This window comes from Gymnoscopelus braueri, assembly GCF_963280865.1.
Source record: "Gymnoscopelus braueri genome assembly, chromosome: 19".
In the NCBI taxonomy this organism is placed as follows: Eukaryota; Metazoa; Chordata; class Actinopteri; order Myctophiformes; family Myctophidae; genus Gymnoscopelus; species Gymnoscopelus braueri.
In genome coordinates, this window is record NC_137621.1 from 8,274,262 (window position 1) to 8,283,931 (window position 9,670).

General features: G+C 42.0%; 1 pseudogene across 1 annotated transcript in view; it reads right to left on the bottom strand.

Annotated features, from left to right (window-relative positions):
• Positions 1-401: 401 nt before the first annotated feature.
• The window catches only part of LOC308074632 (striatin-3-like), a 92,607-nt pseudogene continuing 83,338 nt past the window's right edge, over positions 402-9,670 (bottom strand). Inside the window, exons 11-17 of the transcript in view lie at positions 9,207-9,254; positions 8,861-8,982; positions 7,921-8,088; positions 6,987-7,127; positions 5,556-5,654; positions 4,075-4,161; positions 402-1,091 (exon numbers count right to left, since the gene is read on the bottom strand). The product of the transcript in view is annotated as a striatin-3-like (transcript). The remainder of the gene's footprint in view (positions 1,092-4,074; positions 4,162-5,555; positions 5,655-6,986; positions 7,128-7,920; positions 8,089-8,860; positions 8,983-9,206; positions 9,255-9,670) is intronic.

The following is a 9,670-nucleotide window of genomic DNA, read 5'->3' on the forward strand; positions in this document are numbered from 1 at the left end:
AAACGCAGGGCCACCCAACCACCCACCCACCCACCCACCCGGAGGATGGAACCGTGGCCATGGTAACCGCATCCTCCTCCCCGTCCCATAGGCTGTAGCGTTTCAGGAGCAGCAGTGTTTTTGTGAAGGGTCCTCGTGTTGTCCTCTACGCCAGTGGGTCTCAACGTCCGGCCCGGGGGTCGACCAGCGGTCCAAATGGACCCTTGCGGGTCTGTAACTCTGAGAGTGTACAAATGGAACCAAATGGAACCGTAAGACGGTTGGTTTATATGGTTTAGTTCAGTGATTCTCAACTTTTTTAAACTTCAAGGACCCCCAGCTGGATATGCATCAGACCAGTGGTTCTCAACGTTTTCAGGATGTGACCCCCCCCCCCCCCACCCTGACAAGCACTTGGAATTGTAGGAGTTGAGGCATTACATTTAGTTTGACTCGGTTCCACAGATAAATAGTAAAAATAGCAGATCTACAAGCTCACAACGCCTCACAGTAGATATGCATTTCCAAATTGTTTCTCCTCCTCTTTCTTGTATTATTTGACAATTTGGCCCAATGTTTGACCAGTTTCTATAGTATAGTTTGTTGATTACTTTTGATGCAGTAATGGTCTTTTTCTTGTCTTTTTCTTTACTTTTCGAGGTGTTAAAAAGGTCTTAAACGTCCTAAAGTTGTCACTTTACCGTCATCTGGTGACCCCCCACCCCGGGGGTCCCGAGCCACAGGTTGAGAACCACTGCATTAGACCCCCACGCCACACTTTTTTAATCTCTGGGACCTCCAATCTACACTGTAAGAAATCCTCAGTGTTAATAGAAACCCATTCCTTTTGTACGCTCCCAGAGTTACAGACCCCGTGTTAAAGAGTCCATTAAGGACCCCCTGGTGGTCCCCCGGACCGGACGTTGAGAAACCAGCGCTCTTTTACACGTACACCCTGGCGAGGGCGTCGGCCCCCGCGGAGGCGATGTAGGCTTTGGAGGGGTGAAAGGTCACGTCGTAGATGGCCTCCTCGCTCTTCTTCCTGTGCGCCGTTATTTCCTGAACGCACGTCTTGCTGTCCAGGTTCCACAGGCGCACCGAGCAGTCGTGGCCTGAGGGGGGCGACACAGAACAAAGAAGTTACATCCTCTTATTGACACTTATCTCACAGATATTTTTGCTGAGCTCAACAAGCTGAACAGCTCCATGCAAGGAAGATTCAAACGTTTTACAGCTGTACGGATTTATTAAAAAGATGAAAAGGTGGATACAGCGAGTGGAGTGGTAATATAAGTAGCTTGGGAGTGGCTTATTGTCGGTAACAGCCCATAACACACGGGAGTCTCTCCCCGGTACAATGCGCTAGACCCCTGGGAGATGGATTGCTGAGGTTGAGCTCCACATCTACCATCAGCTCCAAGCCGAGCCGTGCTACCAAGCCGTGCTACTCATACGTTGAGTTGGCGGTGCCCGGGATCGAACCCATGACCTTGTGGTCTGTAGGCGAGAGCTCTACCGACTGAGCTACCCGGACACAAAACCTGTGTTTCCATCACTTGAGGATTATACTGACAGTACTGACATTAAAGACATTATCAGTGGCCATTTGAGGAGGCTTGTGTCTCAATTTGAAAAGTACTTTGCCGAGTCTGACCAGTGGCGCTGTGACAGCAAGTGGATCCTGCTCCCATTCAGTGATGCAGCAGCAGAGGGTTCAAGCTTAACTCCCACAGAAGAGGATCAGCTCATTGACATGTACACAGACTCTGTTAAGAGGCACACGTATGAAACACAGCCCCTTGCAAAGTTCTGGATGAGTTGTAAGGCAGAATTCCCAGAGCTTACAGCAAAAGCAATGAAGTGTCTGTTGTTACCTTTTGCAACAACATACCTCTGTGAGAGTGGGGTTTTCCACACTGACTTATCTGAAGAGTAAGTACAGGGCTAGGATGGAGCCAGAGAATGACATGAGACTGTAGACAGACTGTGTGCAACTCACCATGCCCAGAAATCACACTAACTGTAAGTGTGTTATTGATGCTCAATTATTTCACCTTTTGCTTCAGTGATTGGAATAGCCTTGAATGAAAATGCTGCATTGTTGTGGTTTTGTCAAGAAGTCAGGAAGCATGTTGTACCTTGTACTCATTTATAAAAATATATAAGTTTCCTAGGGGTTGTGGGCATCACTTCCTGTCGATTTCATTGGATTTGATTGGATCAAATTGACAGGAAGTGCGCCGTAGAAAACTTGTGGATAGAAAAAAAGAAATGTAAAAAAGAAAAAAAATAGAAACTTGTCAAGCCTGCTGTGAAATGTGTCTTCAGTGTTGCACATTTGTCTCACATCACACAATTGTGTGATTGACTGAAAGGGACTTATTTTGAGAGAGGACTTGGGCTGTCCTGCTTGGTCCAGGGAGAATACACTTTTGGAAATAGTTTATGCATTCAAATGTGTCAGTATATCCAACAACAATGTTGTGCTTGCCAAATGATATCCCTGCTCTTTACTGATAATAAAAATGCTTTGAAAACCATTTTTTTTGTGTCTAGCTCATGACTGTGATAGTGTGATTAGTGAGTAACAAGTAAGACAAATAACCTGAATCTTAACCCATGGAATGGTGCATGAACCCCCCACCACTATTGTGTGGGGTCGGTCTATGATGGACCCACCCGACACAATAGTGGTGGTCCCCAGGTTGCTTTTAGTCAGGATGGTGGTCCCTGGGTCAAAATCAGTTGAAAACCCCATGTCTAAACAATGTACTATTGAAATAACCATCTGACCATTTGAAACTATAACATACCAAGTAAACAATGAACTTAGCATCCATTGGTCCACACAGTGGTGGGAAAAGTACTCACATTTTGTACTTAAGTAAAAGTATCAATACTGCAATGTAGAAAATATACTCTGTTACAAGTAAAAGTCCGCTATTCAAAATGCACTTGAGTAAAAGTACAAAAGTATTTGCATTAAAATATACATAAGTGCTGAAAGTAAAAGTACCGGTACTCATTTAGCAAAATGTCACATTTCAGAAGTTTCCAGATGTATGAAAATGTTTGAAAATAGCAGATCTACAAGCTCACAACGCGCCACAAAGCGACACGTTGTGAGCTTGTAGATCAGCTATTTTCAAATAGCCTCAGTATGCATAGGGCTGAAGTGGTTGGTGTATGTTTTGTAATGATAATCAAAATCTACAAAGTAATTTAAGTTTTCAAATAATTGTAGTGGAGTAAAAAATACAATATTTGCCTCTGATATGTAGTGGAGTAGAAGTAAAAGTATTGAAAATTGGAAATACTCTAGTAAAGTAAATGCACACTTGAACACAGTACACTACTGCTCTCTGCTCTTCTATTGAGATCCTGTGGTCTGGTAGGACACCTACTGGCTGACAAGTGGTACTGCCTGGAAGGCCAAATTCAACATCTCCCCTGATTTAAGAAGGTTTATTCTTATTAGCTCTGTGGTACAAATGTCACCACTGAGATCTCAGGAGGGACAAAAGTTACAGATTGCACCTTTAACATGAATCCAACTTATTATTAACAAAGATAATTTATAAACAAAGGGGGGGGGGGAAGCCCCCATAACTCTGAAAGTGTACAAATGGAACCAAATGGACCTGTAAGGGTCCATTTGGTTCCTTAACTATCAATCATTTAGCTGGGGACCCCCTGGAACCCCCTCAAGGACCCCACTTTGAGAACCACTCCTTTAACCCATTCAATTCGGGAACACATCTACAAAATGTCTTCTAAATCCTAACAGTTTTCTGAAAACCTTGTTATTATAATATCAGTGGTGCTCAAACCTTTTCATGTCAAGGACTTACATTATATGTATTTGGTCGCGGACCCTCATTTCAGAAGCAAAGATTTGAGTTACAAATGTTCGCTTAAAAAATATATATATATAGATTTACATTTTTCAAAAAAGATCTACAAGCTATGAGCTTGTATATCTGCTATAAATGAATAGCCCAAGGTATAAAATAATGGTTATGGATATAAATCTAAAATGACACAGATGCGATTAATGAATAGATTAATAGATCTCAGTACTGATTGGTCACTTACTGCCTGACATCAGATAGATGCCGTTTGGGTCCACAGCCAGACTGGTCACTGCGTCCAAGTGCGCCACCATGGCATGGATCACTTTCCCTGCACAAAACACACACACACACACACACACACACACACACACACACACACACACACACACACACACACACACATTAATTTTCGTAAATGTTCGCATGTCTTTCCGTTCCTTTCTTTCTTTCTTTCTGTTACGCCAATTGACCCTTTGTCAAGACCCGCCCGTGGTCTCGCCCCTCCATCACAGCCATTATTAGTAGCTGTTGCTTGGTTGGACAGAAATCATCTCTTTCCATCCATTACCACGTGTTTTTTCAGTTGAAATGTATTCAATTCTTATTTTAACTCATTTTCTGCCAATCGCGCATGAAGTCGTTCTATTAAATAGCGCACTTGTCCGCCAAATCGCATAAAGTCGTTCTATTAAAAAAATTAGGCACGCTGTTTTAGGCACCGTAACACAGCTCTGTGATGATCCATCGTCAATGAGAGAAGAAGTATGTGGATGTGAGATCATTCCAAAAAACGTCACTTCCGCCCGCCCTGACTATGGGATTTTCAGTTAAACGGATGTAACTCAGTTGCTGTTTTTTGCATTGAAAATCACTGTTTTCAGCGAGCCCCAGCCCCAAAATGGCGGATCGCGGTTGGAAAGTTGTGGTCCGTCTGAATACACAGATCCCTCCTCTTACCACTTCCCAATGTCACCTCCACGGCGTTTCAAAATTCATCGGATGAAGGTAATTACGCTGGCAAGGGGATAACAAACAATGTTTAATACCTTGGCGGGTGATGTGTTAAACGTGGCCTCAGTAAAGAGGAACATCTCCGGTGCGAACACAAACAAAGCTGATTCAGACAATATAGAACATCACCAAACCCAGTACTGTTAGTTTTTTTAATAAAAGTGTTAACTTCCTGCTGATCTTACTATTACTATTTATTTTACTAAAATCCGGATCTGTGGATCCAGTCCGGGTTTATAAAAATAGCAAAATCAACAGGAAGTTAACATTTTTATTAAAAACACAAACATTACTGGGTTTGGTGATGTTCTATATTGACTGAATCAACTTTGTTTGTGTTCGTTTACTTGCTAAAAGAGTGACTTTGAGGGCTGTTTCAGCGTATAATGTAAGTCAATGAGGATCATATTTTGAATTATCAATTTCTAACCAATGGAGCAATTATTTTAGATTTCTTGTCCACCTTTGGAGTTTCATCATGACAAGGTAACTACACAACCCAAACCTCTACCAAAGTGGTCTTGCCCTTTAAGCAAACTCAGCATAAACAACCAGAAGGAGGCCGAACGAGGGCAGAATAAGGAGGATAGAGCCTACTTTTTGGTCGGTCAGGGGCCAATCAGAAGGCTGACAAAAGGGTCAATTGACCCTTTGTCACACACAGCTGTGTGGAAACAAGATAGTATGTGATTAATGCAGTCAAAGTCTCACCTGATTTGTTATCAAAGAACTTGATGTGTCTGTCCTCGTGAGCTGTGATGGTGATGGGTAGTGTAGGGTGACTCACCACCCTGTTGATGTGGTTGATACCTGACACAACATGACACACACAACATGGTTTATACCTGACACAACATGACAAACACAACATGGTTGATACCTGACACAACATGACACACACAACATGGTTTATACCTGACACAACATGACACACACAACATGGTTTATACCTGACACAACATGACACACACAACATGGTTTATACCTGACACAACATGACACAAACAACATGGTTTATACCTGACACAACATGACACACACAACATGGTTTATACCTGACACAACATGACACACACAACATTGTTTATACCTGACATAATATATTTACCATAATAAATGGTAAAGATATACATGGAACACTGTCTATACCATAGAAATGCATGGCAGACTGTCTTTACCATAGAAATGCATGGCAGACTGTCTTTACCATAGAAATGCATGGCAGACTGTCTTTAATATAGAAATACATGGCAGACTGTCTTTACCATAGAAATACATGGAAGACTGTCTTTAATATAGAGATACATGGCAGACTGTCTTTACCATAGAAATACATGGAAGACATGTCTTTAATATAGAGATACATGGCAGACTGTCTTTACCATAGAAATACATGGAAGACTGTCTTTAATATAGAGATACATGGCAGACTGTCTTTACCATAGAAATACATGGAAGACTGTCTTTAATATAGAGATACATGGCAGACTGTCTTTACCATAGAAATACATGGAAGACTGTCTTTACCATAGAAATACATGGAAGACTGTGTTTACCATAGAAATACATGGAAGACTGTCTTTACCATAGAAATACATGGAAGACTGTCTTTAACTGATACACTGCCAATCACGTAGATCTACGCAAACCTATTTAAAGCCGCCACGTGCCAGTCGCGTAGATCTACGTGAACTAAAAAAAAAAAAAAGGAGATATGACCAAGAAGATCTAGACTCCTATCCACTTCCTTGTTAACTTAAAACTTAAAAATTCTGTATCTCGGCTCCTGAGTACTTTTTTTTTCAATAAAAAATCTCTGGCACTGGCTAAAAAAATATGAAAATACCTCTGGCAGTTAATGGGTTAATATAGAGATACATGGCAGACTGTCTTCACCATAGAAATACATGGAAGACCGTCTTTAATATAGAAAAACATGGCAGACTGGCGCTGCCAGCTCAAAAGGCGTTCTATGTGGACAACGCCCCCAATAGTTCAAAATTATTTTTAAAGATAGACTTACAATTAGGAAAAGATTCAGGATGTGTCCTCAAAGTTTAGTGTGTGTGTGTGTGTGTGTGTGTGTGTGTGTGTGTGTGTGTGTGTGTGTGTGTGTGTGTGTGTGTGTGTGTGTGTTCGTACTTGTGTCTCCTTGTCCGTGGAGGACCAGGGTTGGCTGAGAGGTCTCCAGGTCAAAGGTCACGATATCTCCACTGCTGAATGACGTCACCATGTGGGCGGGGTCACAGCCGATGAAATCTACTGATGTCGGGATGCCGTGTTCTACACACACACACACACACACACACACACACACACAGAGCCATTTAAATATATATTCAAATCATTTGAAAAATAGATCTACAAGCCTGAAGCTTTGTGATCTTGTAGATCGACTATCAAATCTACATTTTTCAAATTGATTGGAAAACTGCACTTTATGACAAAATATCGGTTCAAAACATTGGTAATCAATGGTTAAGGACATTGGTTCTGGGACCAGGGGGTCCGCAGCAAAACGAGGAACAGTTTCAACACTTAAAGTGTTAAAATATGTATTTGGGGGTCCTTGACATGAAAAGGTTTGAGAACCACTGCTCTAGTGTTAAGTGTCACGTTTTACAGATGTTGTGCAGATTTATCATGAAACGTTTCTTTTTACTTTTTTTGGCTGTTCACGAACTTATTTGTCATCAAAAATACAGCGTATGATGCAATTATATCAGATTCAACACATATGGAGTCACATAAACCCTATACATATAAATGCAATGCACATAAACATACAGTATATTTACACTTTTAAAAATGTTCAACCATATCAACAAAACCTTTTATTTTTTATTTTGAAGTATGAAATTCTGTATTTCAGTTCTTAGTGATGACCAAGATGTTAAATATGTGATCATGAATTGTTTCTAACTGTATGTTTTGACATACATTTGATATATATTTGATATTTTGTGTTGTTTGTTGCAGTTGTTTGACTGCTGAATGTTTATTGGACCACAATGCTTTGTTTTTTCTGTCATTTAAAAAAGAATCAATCAGATATTCAATCAATCAAAGTTCCAACCTGTGTTAGCAGAGAAGGTGTTGATACATGGGTCCTTCTCCTCCGGGTTCCACAGCTTGACCGTTCCGTCCGCAGAACACGACAGGAGGCGGTTCTTAATGCCGCTGTAAGCCAATCCCCACACAGCGTCTGTGTGGCCCGCCCAAGAGCCCGCCAGCACCGTGGGGTCTGATTGGACCACAGAGAAAGGGGAGGCGTTGATAACTTAATGGTTACATTTGCCATATGTTTTGTCATATATTTCAAAGTTGTTACATTGTATTGTTGTGTTAGTACAGTCCCTTTAACATTTCACTGTTTGTACTGAGAGAGATGCTAGCTTCATTGTTTACCCGGTATCCAATAGTATCAATGTATAGATTATTAGTTTGATAGTATAATGTTCAGACTGATGCGTGTGTGTGTGTGTAGGGCTGCCCCGATTCAGCTTTTTCACTTCCAATACCGAAACTGCAGCCATGATTTTCGTCTGATACCGATCCGATCCTAGTTGTTTTTTTATATTGGTCGATACCGATATCAATCTGATACCAGCATGTATTTCTGTCTCTCTATTCTGACTGATATCAGGCAGGCAGCATACTTTTATATCTTTACTTTTGTATTACTTATTTTGTAGTCTGGAATGTTGGGAAAGGCTTGATCCAATATACGTCCCCAGAATAATAGTCCACAACACACCCATTTATATGATTTATTATTAACCAATGGGTTCAATCTTCTGCTGATATGGGAGTACTTGGATCCACTAAGGTGCATGCGTGTGTGTGTGTGTGTGTGTGTGTGTGTGTGTGTGTGTGTGTGTGTGTGTGTGTGTGTGTGTGTGTGTGTGTGTGTGTGTGTGTGTGTGTGTGTGTGTGTGTGTGTGTGTGTGTATGTATGTGTGTGTGTGTTTGCGTGCGTGCGTGCGTGCGTGCGTGCGTGCGTGTGTACACCCTACCGTAGTTCTGGTATGGGTCAACAGTAGAACTTGGTACGTTCCAGCAGCAGATGGTAGAGTCCACTCCTCCAGTGAAACACTGAGCTCCACTGGAGCTAACCGCTAACGACAACACTGCTCCGCTAGCAAAACACAAAGGTTACAATTCAGCCCTCACTTATCACATTAGGAGGATTTTGCATGTGTAGTGTCGCTCTGTGTGTGTGTGTGTGTGTGTGTGTGTGTGTGTGTGTGTGTGTGTGTGTGTGTGTGTGTGTGTGTGTGTGTGTGTGTGTGTGTGTGTGTGTGTGTGTGTGTGTGTGCGTGGAAATGGCCTAATAAAAACTATGAGTGTGTTGATGCATACCTGTGAGCTCTGAACGTATAGATGGGTTCCACATCGAATGAGGCACTTCTATAAAAGCACAAACACCTTCATGAATATCATCATCATTAGCATAAATGTCATCATCCTTATAATCAGACCACAATTAAAAGTTTTCATTTTCTCTCCAATTTAGTCGTTATGCCAACCCTTCTCATGTGTACAGTATAGTGAAGTCCCTGTCACTGCTGACCCCTAGTGTTGGTGTTGGGGAAGGCACAGACAACCACACGAGTCCCCCTGGTAACACATTAGAAGTCTCCAGCCTCCAGTCTCACTAGGACTGCGTAACGCATGTGGAGGAACACGCCATCCCTCCCTGCTCTGTTCCCCGCAGAACAGGTGCAGTGACAGAGATCACCCTCCCCTGCTGGCTTCAATTCTGTTCGCTGGAAGCAGAAGCAACTGCAGAGGAATCAAATCCCAGTTTCCACAGAGGAGGGCAG